The sequence below is a fragment of the Oncorhynchus kisutch genome, linkage group LG28 (assembly GCF_002021735.2).
Source record: "Oncorhynchus kisutch isolate 150728-3 linkage group LG28, Okis_V2, whole genome shotgun sequence".
Lineage (NCBI taxonomy): Eukaryota > Metazoa > Chordata > Actinopteri > Salmoniformes > Salmonidae > Oncorhynchus > Oncorhynchus kisutch.
This window is the reverse complement of record NC_034201.2, coordinates 30203134-30226225: the sequence shown is the minus strand read 5'-3', so window position 1 is coordinate 30226225 and position 23092 is coordinate 30203134. Positions and strand designations below refer to the sequence as shown.

The following is a 23092-nucleotide window of genomic DNA, read 5'->3' as shown; positions in this document are numbered from 1 at the left end:
CAGGTATCACAGGTTGACTTGAGAGTTGATGTTTGTCCACCTTCTTCCAAATGTCTATGGATGAAATTAAGTTAAACACCAGTTTTTGACATTAAAGTTGAGATACTGTTACCAAAAACACTTGAGTCGGGCTGGGGTTTTCAAATTTCGTTATGTTATGGGATACGTTTTAAAACAGGGTTATGTTTAGGAATGAATTCCGAGAAGTTAAGGGTTGGTTTAGGAAAGGCTTAAAACAGAAGAAAAAAATATTGCCTAGCACTGGGATTGAACACAGAACCCTCGGCACCAGAGCGCTCCACCATCCCTGTCAACAACGCACTAGCAAGCCGCCAGCTTACTTGAAGGTAATAGGGCTCAGAGTTGCTCAGAATTCTAGAGCTTCTATGGACCTGGATGGATGTCTAACTTCGACTTCAGAGGGATCTCCCTGATGTGGCAGGAACTTTGGGTTCGATCGCTGAGCCTTCCCACCAGGGGCTTTATGCTCCTTGAGAGCCCTGGCTGAGGAAAGGCTAAAGATGTCATCGATAATTCTCGACATGAACCCGGGCAGCAATCGTTAGCTCGTCTGATAACAGTGGCTAATTTATACAAGCGTCTAGGGAGTCCAGGCTATTGATGAGGCTGGCTGGGGAGGGGGAAAGCACCGTGGTGTCTAGCGGCTCATGTAGCTGCCTGGCTCCGAATCTCTCAGATTCTGTGTCTTACTCAATGTGACTGAAAACAGATACACATAGCCATGTATGTCACACTCTCTGTCACACTCTCTCTTTCTCTCTCTCTTTTTCTCTAACACATGCACCCAAACACGTACACACACACAAACACACACACAAACACACACATACACATTCTTATTCCTCTTTTGCTAATACTAGGCCCGGGTCAGATTTCTATCCAATGTGAGTTGCAGTATTTAAACAATTAACTCCCCCACCAAAAACAAACAGTGAGGAGAAGTGTTAGTAAAAAATGAGTGCGAATGTTTGAAGTTGAAAGACATCTCCATTGATGTGTCTGACACACAGTGATTCGGCGCTCTTGAACAGTGCTCAGCTAGGTTTCCCAGCAAACAGAAAACAGGTGATGCCTGCAGTCAAGGGGATGTGGTCAGATGAGTGTTTACAGCACACACTTCATCCAAATACTCTTTGGCTCTACGAAAAAGGCTGGGAAGGAATTAAGGAAACCATGTGTTGGAGGATGTTGCGTGAGTCTTTCCAACACACACATACTGAGAAACTATCAACAGCACAACACAGACTTACTTCAAGATCGATCCCACATATGATTGTTTCATGCTGCACAATGCCAGACTCTGATGTCAAGAAGAACATGTTGGAATGTGGCAGTTTAAAATGGATTTTGAAGTTAGTGCGCCATGCTCCGATTTCAACTGCGCATTCAGGATCATAAAGGAGAAAACCACTCTGCGAGGCAACCACCACAACATTTGTTTGAGCCAAAGGGCTGCCATTTCAGAAACTGAAATCCCCCCCTTTTCCCATTTGAGTTTCCTGGTGACGGAGATGAATAACATTTGTATCGGAGGTCACACCTAGCCCAAATATCATGCATCTTAATGTCATAGCAATAGCACAGAAATAAATGAGGTATTCTGAATATGGGTATCCAATCACTGCTCATTCGTAGGGGTAGATTTGCAATGCAAAGGGAAGAGAAGGGGAGGCCTTGGTGGGTATTCAACGTGTTAGAGGGAAGGCCTTGGCAGGTGGTAATGATGGGTACCACACACACACAAACACACATACACCACACCGTAGAGCCTGAGGCGGGTGGGCTCAACAGTGGTCCTCTGGCCACATGGCCCCAGGCTAGAAAGAGGCTCACACATCACAGGGCCCAGCCTTCTTCTCCCAATCCACCTCATTAACCTGGCCAATCAGCAGGTAGAGCCACCTCAACCAGCACCTCTACCCGCCGCCCACGCTCCTCTCTATCCATAACTATACTCATCAACCTCTCCTAGTCTCCTAACTTAGCATTCATCCTACTATCCTTCACACAGACATAATCCCTGGCTGTGTGTTGCCGCTTTCCATGTTATCTGTTATTTGTAGCTTGTGAGTTGTGGAAACACTTTGTTGTTTTTATGTATTTTTGTTTTGTTGCTTTTTGTTGCTAGTCCTATGTTGCTCTGCATGTGCTCACTGCTATTTTGTTATTGTAATTGTTTTTAATAACTTTCCCAGGGACTGCGGTTGAAACTTTTACTGAAAAGTTGATAAACGTCCCTGTAAAAATGTTAAATATACTCAAACACAAATACAGAAACATACACAAAAACATACACAGACAAACACACGCACCTCAATTGGGATGGTTTCGATGCTGTGGCTTGGTGAAGGCCACTCATAGACATTGTTATAGACATAAGTTCAGCAGAGGTCACTGCACAGATACTCCTGAGGGAGAGACTCTGTTGCAGATTGATTTATAGTGAGAATACCATCGTTTTGATTTGTTTTTGCTTTAAATGGTGATATTGTACCGATCAATTGAATATGTCTGAAAAGTTTGCAAAGTGTCCATTGAATTTTGGGAATGTTGGGCAGATGAGTCGTGTGTTTGTGTGCGTCTATAAGTTGTTGTTTGTATAAGTTTGTATTATTATAAATAAAAAATTATGAATGATGGGTAACACTATCTTTGAACAACTTGTTTATAATGCCACATAGTGCAACATAAATCTTCCCATACACATTAATAATAGCTCACATCTCCTTTTAACATTTTTTTTAGAAATGCATTAAGGCTATAGATTCCTTCACGCATCACACACAAGTACTATAATGCATAAAGATGAATAGTTCCTTATAAGACCCTATATGAATGCATAAGTGTGCATAAATGCATTTGTAAGTCCGGTGACTCACAGAAAGTGTTTCTGAATGTTTACTCCTCACTCTTTCATACAAACCAGTCAAAATGACCTTATTTAGTAGATTTTGTGATAATGTCCTTCATATATTTAAATGTGCCAAATAAACATACATAACACACTACCATTTCCCAGGAGTACAGGAGTGTTGAACACACACAGCTCTTTCCATCCACATTCAACTGTATCAGTCTGACTCCAATTCATGATTTATTTGTTTTTATGCAAATTATTGTTTGGATATTACAGATTACAGTATCACAACAGACCGTCATTGTAAATAAGAACTTGTTCTTTAACATTTAATGGGGAATGGAATTATTTTATATTCCTGGGTGGGGTGGGGGTGGGGGGGTTGACAGAGACAGAGACGTTGGGCTGGAGGGAATGGGGAGTTGGGGGTGTAGGCCCAAATCTATTTTTTATTTATTTTTTATATACTGTACAATTGTATTATTACAAAATAAACAAATAAAAAGAGCAATAAATGAGTTCCAAATCTCTCTGCTAATAACTGCACATTTTCAGTTTCCCCTCCCCACTCAGACCACTCCCAGACAGTCCTAGCAAAATTCTTGCTTGAGAAATTGCCATTTGCTAAGAAGCTATTTTTGTTTATTTTTGACCAATCCATTTTTTTATTGAAACAATCACAGTAAGGTATTTAATTGTTACCCAGAAATGATTTGATATTTAGATAAAAAATGGCTGCATTGGATCTTTAAAAAGGTTTGCCACAGTTTTTTGACAGATAGGTCAAATATGTATTTGTTTCTTCAGCGGCAAAGCTTATGGAGAGAATATCATAAAATATTGATATACTGTATCTAGCAGGTGAACTACGGTATGAGAACAATGTAATTCCAGAGCTCTGTTGATGACACTAATCAAAATAGCCTGATTATTTTAGAAAAGATTGCCATTTTCAATCAGACTTCCTGTGCTGTCTGTCAGACCGAAATAAATTCATGCATTTAGCCAGCCTAATAACGACTGATCTAATTGGTGTTCATTGTGCATTGACATTATTTTCCAGGTGAACTGGAAAACATTCAGTATAGCCTATTTCCCTTTCTGTTTTGAAACGCTAAAGCACTAAGGCTTCTTCCTTCTATTTGTAGGCAATTGCTTTTTCCTCCCTCCCTTGCTCCCTCAAATACTTTCAGATCCAGTCAAACTTTGATGGACTTCCATTTGGAGACCTTCATTGCATCCTCCTACACACCACAAAACTTTTATTCTGTGCGTTGTGCTAAGCCGTCTCTTGATGTTATTAGCCCAATGCAGGGCAGAGCAGATGAGAGCAAGCAGCGTATCGCACAGTTGACACACATTAGTTGTATTTCCTATTTGAGCTGATAAAAATTGGGATATTGAAGGCTGAAAATTGTGCCTGAAATTGGAACTCCTGAGCTTGGCGAGAGGAGAGTAATCTTCAAGAGTTTGCTGTCGTCTAATGGTTTCCGCGGCCCTCTCTCTCTTCTTCTTCCATTCTCATGTTCACCAGCGATACGCCGATGGGAACATTGTGTTGCTTATCTGCTATTGCATCTGCAAGGCCTTTTTAAAATGGATACTTCCTTATCGGTGGACGTGTGAGTGAGTGAGGTCTGTGTCACTCCGGTTAAACTTTAGTTTGTGGTTGTGGTACATGATTTCCACTGAGGATTTACCCAGGTGTTTTACCCAAAAGGCTCAGACTTTTATGTTTCCATCTACATGGGCCGGCACCCGTGTTTAACTGGGCCATGGTTCTGGCAGACCTGCTCCTGAGAGGGAGAGGCGAATCGGGAGGGTTTACTCCACCCAAAACCTGTCCACGTTAAGCAGATCATTAATTATTAAACAAGTGAGGAGTTTTTGTATGGGGCAATAAAAGTGTTGAATTTAGTCAATATTTTGGTAGAACGAGGACGAAAGTAACACTTTGTTTTTTTCCCAAATTACTCAGAGATCGATAAATCTAGATTCACCATATTTTAAGACAAACAACTTACATGTATATACTGTATGTCCTCTAACATTAGCAACTGTAATTTCATTTCTAGGGTAAATTAGTTGAAATTAAATAGACAAAGAACTGAACTAACGCAACATTACTCGTGTACCTACCAGCAGTAACACAGCCTTGGGACAGAAGTAACAGCTGGCAAGAAGGGCACAATATCAGTCTTATCTCCATGTTTCTGGTTTGTAATGCTCATTACTTTCAACAAATGTACTATCAGTCATAATTTCATGTTTGTGTCGATTTGAATAATTAATGCTGTAGGTTCGTAATTTATGAAAATAACCCATGCATCAACATCGCAATGTTCCACAACCACAATATTTTGGACTCACAATATTAATCTGACTAAATGGATCACATAATAGCTATATTAACCATCATTTTCTCATCTCACTTTAATGGGAATGTAGTAGAGGTTGTTAACCATTTTTAATGACTGTTCATGCTTAGCTCTACCAATCAGGTGTGCTCCAGCTGTTCTTGTCATGCGCGCTCCTCATGTCTTGATAGAATAAACGTCATTATTCTCTTCACAAATGACAAACTCATCATGCTTATCACGTTTCCATGGCTTGACATAAGGTAATTGACCACCAGAATCATGAAGATATATATGTTTAACCACTAACCTGTCAATAAAAGCTTAGCATGTAAGAAGCTGATCCATCAAATCAATTGATTATGGCATGATTCTAATGATGTCATATCTACTTTTCAAACATTCAGCTACTTGTTGATATTTTTCTAACATTATAAAAGCAATATGAACTATATGTTTTAGCCTGTGCTTAAACATATTTGTATTTTTATTCCAGGTCATGAGTTTACATTGTTTTACTTTCGTCCCACCCATCTCTCATGTAACTTCTCCCAGCTAAAACCCAAGACAAGCTAGTTAGCATGACACTTGAAACGTATTATTTAGTCACTAGATGGATTAAGAAAATGACATAATGTATGTTTCGAACATTAAACAACTAAATACAACTCTACAACCGAAAAACACTTCCGGGTCATATTTTTCTTACTCAAATCGCTCAAAACCATGTTTTGTTGATAACTGGGCAAAACATGGTCAGACTGCATTTTTTTTGCAGGGAGGTCGTCTTCCATGTTAGGAATGTGCTGACTTCACTACGTAATTCTAGCTTCTGTGTTATCTGAGAAAACGGGGGTGTTACTTTTGCCCGTGTTACTTTCGTCCCAGCTCTCCCCTAATGATATAGGTTTTTTAGGTTTTATTTATTCGCACCAAAGAAAAGAAGTGAAAGTAAAAACATGTAAAAGTGGGAAGGTGAGGTTATAAGCCCAAAAGAGCTTATATGAAAACCACACCACAAATATAAGTACAGAAAAAAGACTGTTCAATCAGTTAAACAAAGCATATTATTTATGATTGAACATGATTTACTCAGTAAACAATAAAAAAAACATTTTGATTATGAGTGTGTCCATGTGTGTGTGAGAGTTAGGCTACATGGAGGGGATTATTGGGTAGTCTGGCTCATCAGGCTGACCCCCAGTCTTCACTTGAAGTTATTGAGGGATGAGGTTTTGGCAATGTGAAGATAAGAATTCTAGAGTATGGTACCTCTGTATCTGATAGAAAATGGACTATATGTTGGTGTGAAGGTTTAGAAGGTGAAGGTTATTACAGTGTCTTGTGTTATATAGATGGATTTCAGAATGAACCTGGAAGTATCCATTGAAGGGTTTAGGTAAACTGTCTGGGAGGTATGAGTATTTGTAGATGAAAGTGCATAATTGGCTTACATTAGTGTCGTAAATAGACATGATATTGAGTTTCTTAAACAAAGGTGCAGATGGAGCCAGGTAATTAGAGGAGATGGCTAGACTTTGTATTTGTATTTTTTATGATGAGTAATTTGTGTAGGTAGGAGGCAAATGTACTGGCCCAGACAATATTACAATACGTGAGATATGGGTAAATTAAGCAATAGTATAGAGTTAGGAAGCAAGCCTGATGAACCAAACCACTAATCTTTCTGTTGATACCAACATATTTCATCTCTTTGCTAGAAACAAAATCAATATGATCTTTCCAGTATAACTTTTCATCAATTAGAACTCCGAAGAATCTGTAGATGTGACTCGTTCCATTTCTGCAAGGTCCTTGATATTGATTAGGAATAACAAAGGTCCAATGTAAGTGTGATGAACGTGACATCCCGGCAACTTTGAGAAAACTATAAGACACCTAATTTGCATAGGGAGCGATACGTCACATTTTCTGGCCTATCAAGACAGGATCGAACTCCCTTGGCTGTGAACCTCGCAGCTCTGCTTATAAAAGGGGAGACTAGTGAATGCAGCAAACCCAGTCATATCTCGTTGAAATATTCTCCAATGGATTCAGAGCTGTCAACAAGAAACAATAGAAAATAATTTTGTAGAATTGAAACGAGCTATTTCTCTTGGTCACAGAGGGACAAAATGACCTCGTGCTTAAAGCTGAAGTTATATATAACGAGTCAGCAGGCATGCGTCGCTCAGAAGATGCTGGCTAAAAATACTCTGTCATCAATTATATGAAATTATGCCAATTTTGTACTGTCACTAAGAAAGATCATATTTATTTTACAGTTATAAGAACGGTGAAATACTCATTCATAATTGGATTATTACTACATTTAGAAAGCTTTTAAATAATTTCAAGTCCTATTCCCCCAGTTTAGTTGAATAGGGGAAAAAATCTATATATGACTGTTCATATTTTCATGTTTTTAAAATATTTGTATTTGAGCTTGTGTCCTCAAAAGTGACTACACCTCAGCAATTTATTAAAAAATAAATACATTAAAGGTGAGATTTTAATCTTTCTGGCAGTATAAACATTACTAGGTTTTGTTTATGGCCCTCTCATGATAAAACATTGATTTTGGGTATGTCTATTTAGGCAGAAATCTACAATTGGACTTTTAACATTTAACACCTCAAAAAGCAACTGTTTTGATGATGCAGAGGTTGTTGATTCTGTTCTTCACAAGTCCTCACTGTCCGTCCTAGCTATGGAAACACAATTTCCCCAGTATAACATAGGGGTGTATACACTAGTGTAAGACTGGTGTTACAGTTGAAAAGCAGCACAATGCATGACTCCATGTCCTGTGCCCTTAGTTCAACAGGTTTGAGAGTGTATATTAGCTATACATCACCTAAAATTGACACTGAGGGTAAATCCAGAGTTTACAAGGTTGGTGAGAGTCTCATAGTTCGTGAGAGTCTCATAGATAGCTTTTAATAGTTTGTTGTTTAAACCATTCTGCCTTCACAGACGTTTTTGTAAAAAAGACCCCACTCTAGCTCAGCCCCCGTTAATCACACAGACTGATACCAACGGATAGAATAGACGGATCCAATGGAACAACCCAGAAGTCTGAAGACCAAACAGACAATGTTTAAAAGGGGTTAGAAGTCCTAAATCATGCCAGTGCGACGGTGGGACTCATTGGATTTAGAGCACCTAGTCATTTGTATGCAGAGGATTCCATCCCTCTACCCCCCCCCCCCCCTACAAAGGAAAGGACAGGCGAGGGGGAATATTTGAGGAGAACAGAGGGGGGCTAATGAGTGGAGGGATTAACAGGTGGGGGGGTTTAGAGAAGGTAGAAGGGTTGGACGGGCAGCCGGGATTGTCAGTAGATTCCTGGCAGAGAGGGTTCAGGGAGGTGGGGAGGGGTTTAGGGGGGGTTCCATTTCAAAAAGGACGCTTGAGAGTAGAGAGGGGCGGGAGTGAGGGGATGCTGGGGTAGGGACTTAGCCTGGGATGAGGACCCCTCGTCAGAGTCTTGTAGAACCGCAGAGGGCGGTCATACTAATATAGCATGTGGAGGAACCAGGGCAAGGTGGATGACCTGTGGAGAGGTGGTCGGAAGATAGACCTTCACCTCATGAGAGTGTTCCTTTACAATGTGGGTTTGGACCTGTGAGGAAACCGAAGGGTAACCAATTCTGGGTTGAGTTAAAGGGGGGACTGGTGCACAGTCTAAAAACTGTCTGAAAGATACAGTAGCTAGGCTATGGAATATGCTAGCTAATTGAAAACCAGTTCATAGATGCTTCCTTCAGAATTATTGGAAAGTGAACGACTATAATCCCTATCTCCAGTTTCATCCCCTGCAAAAAGGAACCGCTTCCCTAATTTTATCTCTTAATCCAGATGTATTTTTCCCATAAAATGGAAATCTGATAACTGTTCCAAACTGTTCCCAATTTAACTTGCTGATTGATACCCTTAAAAAAAAACTTTGTGACCATTATTAGAAACGATTGTAGTGGGTATACAGTAAGTGGAGTGTCAGGGGCATATGGAGAGCTGGGAGAGACGTCTCGGACACAAACCAAGCAATAGGGCTCTGAAATGAGAGGGGCCACTAATGAGGAAAATGCTGGTGTTTGCTGCTCTTGGCAACGACAGCTGATGTTTGTCTTTGTGTCGGGGCAGGAGCCAAGCCGAATGGAATCCTTGGAAACACCAAACAATCCAATATTACATTTCCTCTCTCAAATGCCACAGGGAGTGGAGGGGAGCATGTGTGGGAGATAGAGAGAAAGGTAGTGGGAGAGGAAAAGAGTAGTAGATAAAGAAAGAAAGCGGGGGTAAGCGATGTAGAGAAACTAGTCAGGAGATAAAAAAGAGAGGACAGCACCCACCACAGGAGAGAACAGAGAGGATGAGGACTCAGTATTACCAATGTTGTTTTAAAATGTAAAAAATAAAAACTCCCACAGAGCTCCTTGCTCTGCTATCATGAGCCAACGATCTAAACTGAATTGGCGAGCTGCTGCAGGTGCATCAACAAGTCTCTCCATCTGCCTCAGCCTCCGCCGAGGATAATACGTATGTGAGCCAATCCACAGGAGAGTCCCAAATTAAATGTTGCCAACATCCCCTTCCACTACCTTCAAGTCTGCAAAGTCAAAACTCCCTCCTTTCTCTGCAACACATAACTATTTACTTTGCCGAAATGCTCATCAAGGCTAGTATGTCTGCATCGAAGCCAGAGCTGTGTGATCCCGGTTACATGTGTAGACTAGCCTCCGTGGCTGGCGGTGCAGGTGGGAATGGTATAAGCACACAGCCAGAAATTACAGTCTAAATACCCTGTGTGATGGAGACTCGGGGGTTGTCTGTTTCAAACATATATGGGCTTAGTCCAGGGTATAACCTAGAAATCTTATCTCTCCTCTGGGCTTTTAGAAGCATTTGGAAGGTGATGAAATAGGGCCTTTCCCAGGCCGTCACCAGGGTCCTATTTATTTGTGCACAACGTAGCAAAAACGTTTTACAACGGAAAGCGAAAAACAAGCGTTTCTTATTGGCCAAGTTCAGGTAGTTTCTCCCCGTTTCGGTCCATTTTCTTCAGTTCGGTGCCTAATGAACTCTATCCACTGCTGCCCATAGCTCCATAGTTTTCCTTCTCTCCCTGTAGCCCAGGCCCAGCCCCAGCCAACAGGACATGTGGAGTGCATTAGAGCTCTGAGGACATTGGATCTCCCCCGAGTGGCAAGGCTGGATGGGTGGCCCACTGCAGCCCCCTTTCAGCAACAGGCCCGGCCCTTTGTGATTGATAGGGGGCCCGCCAGGAGGAGTCCTTGCCTACTTAACACTTACACACAACGTGCATGCCACAAACTGCACATACCACATTATACATTGAGGGTACATACATGTTATGTAAATGTACTATTATTTTTATCACTCAATTAAGTGAACACTACAAATGGCAGAAAGTGTGCAGTTAACACCCATGGGCACATTGCACACAGTTAACACTTTTACAGTGTTGCACATATCACTCATTGCTCCATTCCTGCTCTCTCACCACTCATGCACACAATACAACACAAAGAACTTGAAATCAAGTATTATTATTAAGAGATTAGACGTTCTTCACAATGTTGCAAAACCATATTTTGGAGTCTTAATCTGAGTTCAACTGCACCTACTCTTGACTAGAACTTCGGGGTCATTATTCGTCACATACAATATATACAGTACCAGTCAAAAGTTTGGACAAACCTACTCATTCCAGGGTTTTCTTTATTTGGACTATTTTCTACATTGTAAAATAATAGTGAAGACTATAAAACTATAAAATAACACATACGGAATCATGTAGCAACCAAAAAAGTGTTAAACAAAGAGTGTGCAAAGCTGTTATCAAGGCAAAGGATGGCTACTTCTTAGAATCTCAAATATGAAATATTTTGATTTGTTTAACACTTTTTTGTTTACTACATATGGGTTGTTTCATAGTTTAGATGTCTTCACTATTATTCTACAATGTAGAAAATAGTAAAATGAAGGAAAAAATGTTGAATGATTGGTATGTCTAAACTTTTGACTGGTACTGTATAAATAATCCATCTCTACATATGGAAGCAATGTGAAATTATTTTGAGAAACAACATACAATTGATTCACTTCGAGATCATCAAAGCAGTGCCTACATCACTGACACTATCATAAAGCATCATCAATGATTCTTAAGCTATTGTAAAATGTCTTCCCAATAAGTTTTCAGTATTCTTGACAGTGAGAACTTTTTTCAAAGAGGAATAAATTGCCCTCGCCTGATTTGCCATTTAAAATAAATTGCAGCGTCGGCCCAAATTTGCAATTCACAGGAACTTCTCTGCGGTGTGCCACGCACGACACAGACAAGGTTAATCCATATTTTACATTTGAATATAAGATGGAAGCGAAAGAGAGATAGAAGAGAGAAGGGGAGCTAGGTGGCTCCATCAGCCTCCATGCCAGAAGATGAGGGGAGAAAGGTAGACTGAGACAGACCAAGGCATACCGAGAAGAAAGGAAAGAAACAGCCGACATTTAGAGTAAATGGCATCCCAAACCCACTCCAATTATCTTTGCCAGCCATGCCAGCGAGACTGACTTAATTAAATGACTTGAGAGGGACGGGAACGGAAGGAGCCGCCAGTGATTAAGGGGGCAAGGCAGGTACGTATCAGCTGCGAGCACAAAGCTTGGTTGGCAGTCGACTGCCGACCACACTCCCTTTTCAATTCTGACATCATAAGAAAATAAAGAAATCATAAGAAAAAAGAGAGGCCCTTGTCGTTTGGAGCCATGTAATTGCACTATTCAAATCAAATGTTTCTATCATCGTTCACATATTCTAAAGAAGAAATGTATTTATATATTTTTTTTAACAGATTTTATTCCCCCTCCAAATCCCTCATAATCCTCGTGCCTTTCTGAGGCTGCCTCTGACGGTGACCTTTTCGCAAGGAGCCTGTTACCATAGAAACCGACAGTGCAACCCCGCCGTTCTTTCTGTGTTTCTGTCACTGTTTGGGCAAAAAGTGTTGACCTTGAGGTAAATAACAAGCATTATTTTCCCCTCCCTCTAAGTCAAGTGTTGTTTGTGTGTCTTACATGTCAAGCTACAGGTGAAGCTTGGTGGACTCTACATGTAGAACAGAACAACAATGTCCTGAAAATGTTTCATGTACCATAACAATAGATGGTTTGATTCTCAATTTTCCCTTTGTCTTAAACTCATTTACATGTATTATCATCAGAAGGTCCACAAAGCATGCCAAGCATTTCTCCTTTCACTTAAAGCGAAACCTTGATCAGCAGATACGGTGGTTCAAGTGGCACTGCATCTTCGCTAACACCTGTTACTCTTTCCGTTACTGTTTCTATTGTCTCCTGTGCTGATTTGAATCTTGGAGATGTTGTTTGTACATAAGGATGGTGGGTGGAAGCTTTATTCTTATGTTTTTGTGTGAACACAGAAATATATAACAATTAACAATTTGATAGTCATTGCCTACCACAGTGTACATAGCTTTGATGTGGTCTGCAGTTTGAGAATAACAGTGTAGGCATAACCTCATTACTGAAGTTAGAGTAACAAACTTATCTGAACCAGCAGAAATCAAATGAAATAACCTTACTTTGCATGAAAAGTTTATTGAATTACAACGTATCATAAAATAGCATTTATTTTCATAGAATATAGCTTGCTCGGTGCTGGTGTAATATAACAAAAATACTCAACATTTTGGCAAAGGTATAGGGATTTTTTGTTCTAATCATCACTGGTTGGACTGTTGAATACAAGATGGCACCCAGGGACATTTTTTAAGTCTTACATATAGTGTTTCAGTCATTCGAACGCTGCCTCTGAGTTCTGGAGGCGGAAGATCAGGCTCCCACCATAGCCTCACTCCCTGTGGGGAATAACTGAGCTAGGTGAAGGGTTGAAGAGAGATTGAAAGAGAGAAGGAAGGGGAGAAGGAGGAGGGGGTTGGGTTAACATGACAACTGCTGTTTTGTCAGGGCTAAAACCAAGCTTCTCTCTCACTCCCTCCCTCCCACCCGCCTCTCCGGATCCTCTTTCTCTCCCTACCTCCCTCTCTCTCTCCCTCCTCTCCCCATCCCTCACTCCTTTCTATCCACCTCTCTCTCTCTCCCTCTCCCTGTCTCCCCACTCGGGAGCGCTCGCATTCCCCTGTTTTGTGCTCAGAGGCGCGCCATAGCGCTTCTCTCATCTCAGTGGCAGGATTTTTCTCAGGGCTCTAGATCCTCCGCCAGTTGCCGTGGAGACCGCCATACCACAGCTCTGACCCTGGAGGTTTGGGCCTGTTTTACTCCCAGCAGGAGCTACTGGCAGCTGGAGAACAGCTGTTACTACCAGGACCAGGGCTAAATCGGCTGCAGGACCCAGCACAGGCCTACAACCACCCAGAACAAACACTGGGTACACACACTGAGTACACTGTCTTGTGTGGATGAAGACAAGGAATATGTGGAAGAAAAGCAAGAGAGTAAAGTTGGACTGGAAGTTTTTCAGGAGGCCAGGAAACTTTGAATCGTTCAATTGTCTTTTGAGAGACTTTGCTTAGGACAAGTCAGTCAGTTAGAAACATGTCGTTTTATGATCCCAAACAGTCGTGTATTTTGTGCAAATCACGATTTCTCATTTCCTGTGAATGAACTGAGTAGCCAAGATATTTGAATGGCGACAGAATGGAGCAAAGTCAGATTAGTAGCTGATGTTCACTTTACATTATCCATTACACACTGGGTCTAAATGCTCCTGCAGGTGAACACTTAGCTTTATTCACCGTGTAATAGATTTTGGCAGGACCCTCTTACAGAGGAGCCAAAAGGCCCATTGAGCTGAATCCCACAGCAGGCCAACCGTAGCAGAATTAAGATGGCGCAGAGGATTAAAGTATGGGCAACTGATCCGCAACCGCAAGCTTCACAATGTAGCAATTCCTATAGGGGTTCTCCAAAATGGTATACAAACTTCACATGCATACCAAGGGCAGACTGATGACAGACGAGGGAATATTCAAATCCATTTCATTGGCATCTGTACCAAATGCATACATACTGTATACATTCTGTACATGTCTGGGTTGGAAAACATCTTAACATCTTATCATTTCCATTCCATAGATATCATCTGCACATTGAAGAAGTTATCATCTCTTTTTCCCCTATAAAATACATAAACCGAACACTTGCAAAAGTATTTTAACAATATGTACAAAACCAAACGTTGCTGCTGTTAAATTCTTGTAGCATTTTGTGTGCCCTCTTTTTGAGTTGAGCACTTTCCTTGTTTCAGAGTGCATCAAACACTGCCATATCCCCCACTGCACAGATGCACGAATGCTAACTCAATCTCAGCGCAGCACGTTCGATGCCTCAACTGGATTAAAACCAGGGCATTGTCTGTCTGGAAGTTTCACCAGTACTATTTTTTTAAATGACTTAATATACTGAATTAGTTAGTGTCTGTATCTGTTGTACATATAGCTGATGAAAAACTTAACTGTGATATTACCAACTTGACTCGGTATTGATCTGCTTAAAATCGAGAGAGAAGATTGCAAGTGAAATAATGTTTTTTTCTGTGTTAAGTGCTACATAATTAGAGGCTAGAATACTTTTTAACAAAGACAAATAAACATTCTGAAAAAAACTTGAATTTTTACTATAATTGAAATACAATGACACACGTGGAAGCCCACAGACAATCTATAAAACCTTCCACCCTCCAGGCCTTTCAATAACGCTATAATGTTTTACAGGGATGGGGTGGGGGGTTGATGGTGTGGTGAGGTGAGGTTATAGTTGTAGTGTTTTGCTGCCTACGCAGGGAGCTACGTCGCAGAGTCTTTCGGCTCTTCCTCTCCATCTGTTTTGTTTTCCTTCCATCGTCCCTTTATGATGAGCTGGGTCTTCAGTCCCCCCAATAAAATCCCATTAGCTCTTAATGAAGTCGGTTTCGCAGCCTCTCAGCCTCACCTCATTTAGCACGATTGTCTGGCGGCCATTAGCAAGGAGGCAATTACAGCCGCGCGGTGAGAGTAATTGGAAATGCCGACAGGGACCCCAAGAAATGGGGAATAATAAAAAAAATCAAACTAATAAGCTTCCATTCAGATGGAGGGATGGATGGAGGAGGGGGCTGTGGCTAAGTTAAATCAACATAATTAGAATTAGGGTTGCTGGGTAGGTGGGGTAACAAGAGCAGGGTTGGGTAGCTAGCAGGGTGAGGAAATGTAAGGGTTTCACAGGGGGATGATGGTTAAGGTTGAGATGGCAAGAAAGATGGGATGGGAGCTAGCGGGGTAGCTAGTGTGCTAACAGTTATGATAAAAGGCATACAGGTTAACTTGAGATTGCCCAACAAAAAGTTGCAGGACTATATTTACAGGCGTACTCCAATTTGTTACCTTTTTCCGTTTTTCGTTCCATTATCGAATTGACAGCTAAATCGTTTAATACATTTGGAAAATACCCTTACCCTAGGCGGCACCCTAGGCTCACAGTTTCACAGATTATCCACTAATATGGCTTGGTATGTATGGAGGCAGTGCAGGCTAAATTACTTTCTCAAGGGTTTACATTGGATTTCCTTGTGGGATTGGAAATGGCAACGTACACTATTTAATGGTCTGTAAAGACAGTGGGAGGTGTCAGGTGCTTCAATCTAAAATAAGCTTAGTTGACTCACCTGAGAGTGAGCATTTTAGATGTTATCTATTTAATGGCTTCCCTCTCTAAATTCAAATCAAATTGTATTTGTCACATGCGTCGATTACAACAGGTGCAGACCTTACAGTGAAATGCTTACTTACAAACCCTTAACCAACAATGCAGTTGTAAGAAAAATAAGTGTTAAGTAAAAAATAGATAAGTGAAAAAAATTCAATAAAAGTAACAAATCAATAAAGAGCAGCAGTAAAATAACATTAGTGAGGCTATATACAAGGGTACCGGTACTATGCTATGCTAACCTTGCTATGCATGTGTTAGATACTTCATATGCTAGATACAATTTTGTGAGCAGGAAACTGTACACAAGGTACTCATCGGAGTCCTAATGGCATTCCTTAAACACTTGTATTGACATATCAAAACATTAAACACACAGCTTTGATTCCAACAATGCAACATTAGCTGTAACTAACCTCTGGCTTTGAGATGCTAGTCATTAGCCACATGCTAACACTAATGCCAACAATACAATTCCCTACCACCATTTATTTTGTCCTCCTTGATAAAGAACTTCACAGTGGAGAAATTAAATTAAATGAGATTAAATGAAAGGTCCAGAACATTGGATCCAGTACTTTTGGCACATGGCAAGCCCCGCTTGGTGCCAGATGCCTGGGCATCTCCCCTGGCTCCCTCCCTCCATCCCCTCCCTCCCTAAGCTGAGCGACAGGTGGAAGAAACCTGATCACCAAGCACAGGCCTTTACCAGGGGGCACCTCTGCCAGGACCGGGCAGCCTGCCCACACCACCCACAATGGTGACAGAGGTGGCAGAGGTCTGGATAGAACCGAACCAAAGAGGGAGTTAGGGTGATGCAGGCATGGAGGGGAAGAGGAGACTAGAGGTAGGAGGTGGAAGGGGGTTACAATGGAGCCTTTGGCTAGAGAGACTGCGAGGCCTGGCACTGGGTGTGCAGGGCCTAAGCGGGAAACAGGAGGTCTGCTCCCACAATAGTCGGGGAGAGTCTCCTGAGGGGAATCCACAATAGCAGGACAAATGGCTGCTGTCAACAACGCTCTCAAGGCCCCTTCCAGGCATCGCCTATGTTTAGACCTGGGCCCACCCGGTGACACTTCCCCTAGAACACCACAACACAGTGCTATACAATGCAGGGAGACTTCTTGAGATATACACTGGGACTGATAGGGACATGTTGGTTACTGAAACCCCTTTTTATTGCATGTAGTTTTACAGGCTGTTTCCTTGTTAGGAATGACAACAAAGGGAACTACAGGAGAGGAAGACAATATTTGTATTCTTATGCATCTATCCATCTTAGAATTGGTCATACTATATGTGCATATGAAAGCATATATCAATGTCAAAAGGTTTTCTATTAATCCATACAGACCGGTGTGGATTGGGTGAACGGCTGTGCTTATCAGGATAGTAAAGCTGCATGATCGCTGCCCATTTATCGATAAAATAACACGTTGATGTGAAGGAATGGAAAGAGCTAGAAAGCCATTGACAGGGTTCATAAGAGACTATCATCAAATATTTTTTATAACTAACCCAAGATAAACCACAGCCTGTCATTTACAATGGGAGCAAATTAATCATAGTGGGCAGAACAAGCAAGGAGGTGGGCAGAGCCAAGCATGAGCTAGCAAGATCCTATTGGTGTGTTCTAACATGTATTTGCATATTTCTGCTAGGGAAAGCCTACTTTGTGAAGTGCACGTGTGCAATAACTCATTTCGCCCCTTGCACTCCTTCTAAACAATGTATTTTTTTTAAACTTTTGGCAAAGAGTAAAGTCTACAAAATGTAGTCCACTCTGTTAACAGATTCGTAACAGATTCTATACGGACAAAAATCTAAACGCAACATGAGAACTGTTGGTCCCATGTTTTATGAACTGAAATGTTCCATACACACAAAAACCTTATTTCTCTAAAATGTTGTGCACAGTTTTGAGGGAGCGTGCAATTGGCATGCTGACTGCAGGAATATCCACCAGAGCTGTTGCCAGATAATTGAATGTTCATTTTGTTCTACCATAAGCAGCTTTCAACTGGCCTCCCAACCACAGACCATATGTATGGCGTTGTGTGGGTGAGCGGCTTGCTGATGTCACCGTTGTGAACAGAGTGCCCAATGGTGGCGGTGGGGTTATGGTAGGGGTAGGCATAAGCTAATGACAATGAACACAATTGCGTTTTATTTAAGGCAAATTGAATGCACAAATAAACCATGATGAGATCCTGAGTCCCAATGTGAGGCCCATTTTTTGCAAGGTATCTGTGACCAACAGATGCATATCTGTATTCCCATTCATGTGAAATCCATAGATTAAGGCCTAATAAATATATTTCAATTTACTGATTTCCTCATATAAACTGTAACTCAGTAAAAAAAAAAAATTGTTGCATGTACAAATTACTTAGACTAGCATGTACCCCTGCACATTGACACGGTACCGGTACCCCCTGTATATAGCCTCGTTATTGTTATTTTATTGTTACTTTTATTTAATTTTTACTTTAGTTTATTTAGTCAATATTTTCTTAACTCTATTTCTTGAACTGCATTGTAAGGGCTTGTAAGTAAGCATTTCACAGGAAGGTCTACCTACACCTGTTGTATTCTGCACATGTGACAAATAAAATTTGATTTGATTTGATGTTGCGTTTATATTTTTGTTCAGTATAGTTTTGGGAATAGAGAAAATGTGCAGAATGTCGCCCAAAATCCATCTCGCTCCATCTCCTCCCACTACTGGCCACTGGGCTTCTTCTCATTGCCATTTGGTGGTGAGTGGAAATGCCAACCGGATGCTTCAGATGTATACAACCGGTGAAACATCTGGCTCATTGTTCTATCTGTGCTATCATCTCATGGCTGCCATTCCACTGAGGAGAGACAGTGGTACCTGGTGCGGATGGCTGCCTCTTCCCTCACACTGAATCCTAGGTAAAAGCCTATAAGGACTATCAGAAATGCAGTCAAGCAGCTTGGCGCAAAATAGGAGGAGCGGAAAGAGCAACACAGGCCTCATCCCGTCAACACCCCCCTCCTCTCCTCTCCCCCTGCCTTCGGAATGAAAATGTTTATTTGTCTAAAAAGATCTATACAAACAATCGCTCTGTACGATAGGCGAGATGGTGACTCCAGCCATGAGGAGATTTAATTATCGAAATCTTGTTAGGTCTAACAAAATCAAGCGTAAGACAATCCTCGGCAGGGCTTCGAAGGATCCAGGCGGGAGAGGAGAGGCGGGAGAGAGGAAGCAGGGGATGGAAGCGATTAGGGCTGGGATGATATGGAAACGGGCAGCACCAATGCACCACTGCTGTGGCGGGAAATGGCTCGGAATACCCAGCTGCTTTCACACTCAATTAAAGAGACTTCCCTCTCTTTCTGCCCTCCACCCTCCCTTCTCATCCTATTCCCCCCTTGATAAAAAATGAGTTCACCTCACTGCTGCCTGTCATTATAGTGTCACGGTAAAGCCCTCGTCTCGAACTCCCCCCACAGCTTCTCTTAGAACTCGTCAACTCCAGTCAATTCCATCCTGGCCCGCTCAGCCATTAAAGACATAAATAGTGTTTTTAGAGTGTATCTGACTGCTATTAAAAACAAGATGGGAAAAGGCCGCATCCAAACTTTGGGAAATGAACTCCCTGTGAAAAGTAAAGACAACTTAAAAAGTCCAATTTGGAAATACAATTTAGCCGGCGTAATTAGGAAGAGGCCTTAAATGATTGATGTTGTGCTACCTCAACCGAACCACGAAGGAGTTGAGTAAATCAAAGAGATTGAACTACTCTTGCATGGCAGTTTGTTTAAGGTAGGAGTTACAATTAATCGTGTGCTCTTAGTCTTAGCCTTTATCATGGAAGGTAAAAACACTTGCAGTTGGATCGGAAGAGGCAGTTCGACAGAATTAGATATAACAGATGTTAGTCATGCATATACAACACTTGCCTAAACACTACACTTAGGCCCTGCTAAATAAACCTCTTCTCTAATGGTGCTGTAAACAAACATACAGTATGTAAACATCAACTTTAATGAAGAAGACTTCAATAGTTAATTGTCACACACATTGCACCTAATGTGGATCTCCCATTTTTCTACCGACATTTTCATGAGATTCTATACTGAACAAAAATAAACAAACATGCAACAAAACAATTTCAAAGCTGTTACTGAGTTACAGTTCATATAAGGAAATCAATATTTTTTTATGAATTCATTAGGCCCTGATCCATGGATTTCACATGTCTGGGAATACAGATATGCATCTGTTGGTCATAGATACCTTAATAAAAACATTAGGGGCGTGGATCAGAAAACCAGTCAGTATCTGGTGTGACCACCATTTGCCTCATGCAGCGCGACACATCTCCTTCGCATAGTAAATCAGGCTGTTGATTGTGGTCTGTGGAATGTTGTCCCACTCCTTTTCAGAGGCTGTGCAAAGTTGCCGGATATTGGCGGGAGCTGGAACACGGTGTAATACAGAGCATCCCAAATATGCTCAAAGAGTGACATGTCTGGTGAGTATGCAGGCCGTGGAAGAACTGGGACATTTTTAGCTTCCAGAAATTGTGTACAGATCCTTGTGACATGGGGCTGTGCATTATCATGCTGAAACATGAGGTGATGGAGGCGGATGAATGGCACGACAATGGGCCTCAGGACCTCGTTACGGTATCTCTGTGCATTCAAATTGCCATTGATAAAACGCAATTGTCCGAGGCTTATGCATGCCCATACCATAACCCCACCACCACCATGGTGCACTCTGTTCACAATGTTAACATCAGCAAACCGCTCTCCCACACAAACCGCTCGCCTCTAAAACAACATTGGAGGCGGCTTATGGTAGAGAAATGAACATTAAATTATCTGGCAACAGGTTTTGTGGATATTCCTGCAGTCCGCATGCCAATTGCACGCTCCCTCAAATCTTGAGACATCTGTAGCATTGTGTTATGTGACAAAACTTCACATTTTAGAGTGGCCATTTATTGTCCCCAGCACAAGGTGCTGTAATGATCATGCTGTTTAATCAACTTCTTGATATGCCACACCTGTCAGGTGGAAGGATTATCTTCGCAAATGAGAAATGCTCACTAACCAGGATGTAAACACAATTGTGTTAAACATTTTCGAGAAATAAGCTTTTTGTGCATATGGAACATTTCTGGGATCTTTTATTCCAGCTCATGAAACATGGGACCAACACTTTACATGTTGTTTTTACATTTTTGTTCAGTGTACATGTAAAATTGGTTTGTAATCGGTTCGCAAATGACATCTGGCACTCTGTTCAGAGGTCCTAAGTGCTCTTGGCAGGCAAACACTATTGGTGTGTTACTTCCCTATTTCAGGACTGTGAAAAGGTGAAGGAAAAACTTACAGTTAGTTTGCCCTCTGCAACAAAGCAGTAGTCAATGTTGTCGTTGTCTGCTCTTCCACGCCTTAGTGTCCGGTCCTCCACACAAAGTCTACAAAACAGGAAATATTGTTGTGTGGGTACACATGTATAAAGCCACTTCTTAACATACAGTATATCCCACATACTGTACACAGTAAGCAAAGTATTTTATTGTAATTTTACATTTTAGTGGTCCACGGATATTTCTTATCTTTACAGTATTGTCATGAAAATACCCTCATATTATGTGTGTAAATATGTTGAATATAGAATTTCTTGGCTGTAAGGACCCTTTTGTCTCTGTGAGATAAACTCCTTTGTGCCTAGTACTTCCATAGGCTCTTGGACTCCCCAAGTTTCAAGGAGTTATGGTACAGTGCAGTCAGTTAATGTGCACAGATTTAAGTTCAATCATCCATTTAGGGTTGGGCACATGATCTTTCGCTTGACCGGCTAGTCGTGTCTCCTGTCAGTGGGAGTGTGGTGGTCCTCCCAGTAGGCTAGCGACTCCAGCAGCTACCTGCTAACACCGGAACTCTGAACGGCCTACGTTTACCAAGACCTATATTTACTTTTATTTCACCTTTATTTAACCAGGTTGGCCAGTTGAGAACAAGCTCTCATTTACAACTGCGACCTGGCCAAGATAAAGCAAAGCAGTGCGACAAAAAACAACATGGGATAAACAGAGTACAGTCAGTAACAAAAGAAAAACCTATATATCTATAAACCTTTAAGCAATAAATAGGCCATAGCGAAGTAATTACAATTTAGAAAATTAACACTGGAGTGATAGATATGCAGATGATGATGTGCAAGTAGAAATACTGGTGTGCAAAAGAGCAAAAAAAAGTAAATAAAAACAATATGGGGATGTTGGATTGGCTATTTACAGATGGGCTGTGTACAGCTGCAGAAATCGGTGAGCTGCTCAGATAGCTGATGCTTAAAGTTAGTGAAGGAGATAAAAGTCTCCAACTGGAAGGATAGGCGGCCAAAGCAGGTGTTGGCTTTGGGGATGATGAGTGAGATATACCTGTTGGAGCGCGTGCTACAGGTGGGTGATACTATGGTGACCAGTGAGCTGAGAAAAGGCGGAGCTTTACCTAGCAAAGACTTGTAGATGACCTTTAGCCAGTGGGTCTGGCGACAAATATGTATCAAGGGCCAGCCGACGAGAGCATACAGGTTGCAGTGGTGGGTGGTATATGGGGCTTTGGTGACAAAACGGATGGCACTGTGATAGACTGCATCCAGTTTGCTGAGTAGAGTGTTGGAGGCTATTTTGTAAATGACATCGCCAAAGTCGAGGACCGGTAGGATAGACAGTTTTACGAGGGTATGTTTGTCACGACTTCTACCGAAGGTAGCTCCTCTCCCTGTGCGGCGCTCTGCGTCACCAGTCTACTAGCCATCACCGATCCCTTTTTCCTTTTCTGTTTTTTTTGTCTTTGGTTCTTTTTCACACCTGGTTTCATTTGCGTTAATTTCTGTGTGTATATACTGTATGTACCCTGTTGCTTGCCTAAGTTTGTGCGGGATTAGTCTTTCATTGTGATGTGCTCGGTTAGGTTATGCCTTTTATTTGTTTTCACGGATTCTTAAGTGTATGATTGTCAGGTTCTCTGTTGTCGAGGGCGTTGTACCTTTTCGTTTGTGCCATTCCTGTGTTGGTGGACTTTTCTATTAAAACACGCTTCTCAGACATCCCTG

At 41.5% G+C, this 23092-nt stretch overlaps 1 protein-coding gene across 1 annotated transcript in view; it reads right to left on the bottom strand.

The window, feature by feature from the left end:
• LOC109872944 (homeobox protein PKNOX2) overlaps nt 1-21470 on the bottom strand; it is a 96870-nt gene extending 75400 nt beyond the window's left edge. Inside the window, exon 1 of the mRNA XM_020464376.2 lies at nt 21362-21470. The gene's annotated coding sequence lies outside the window, so the exon portion shown is untranslated. The remainder of the gene's footprint in view (nt 1-21361) is intronic.
• Nucleotides 21471-23092: the final 1622 nt, after the last annotated feature.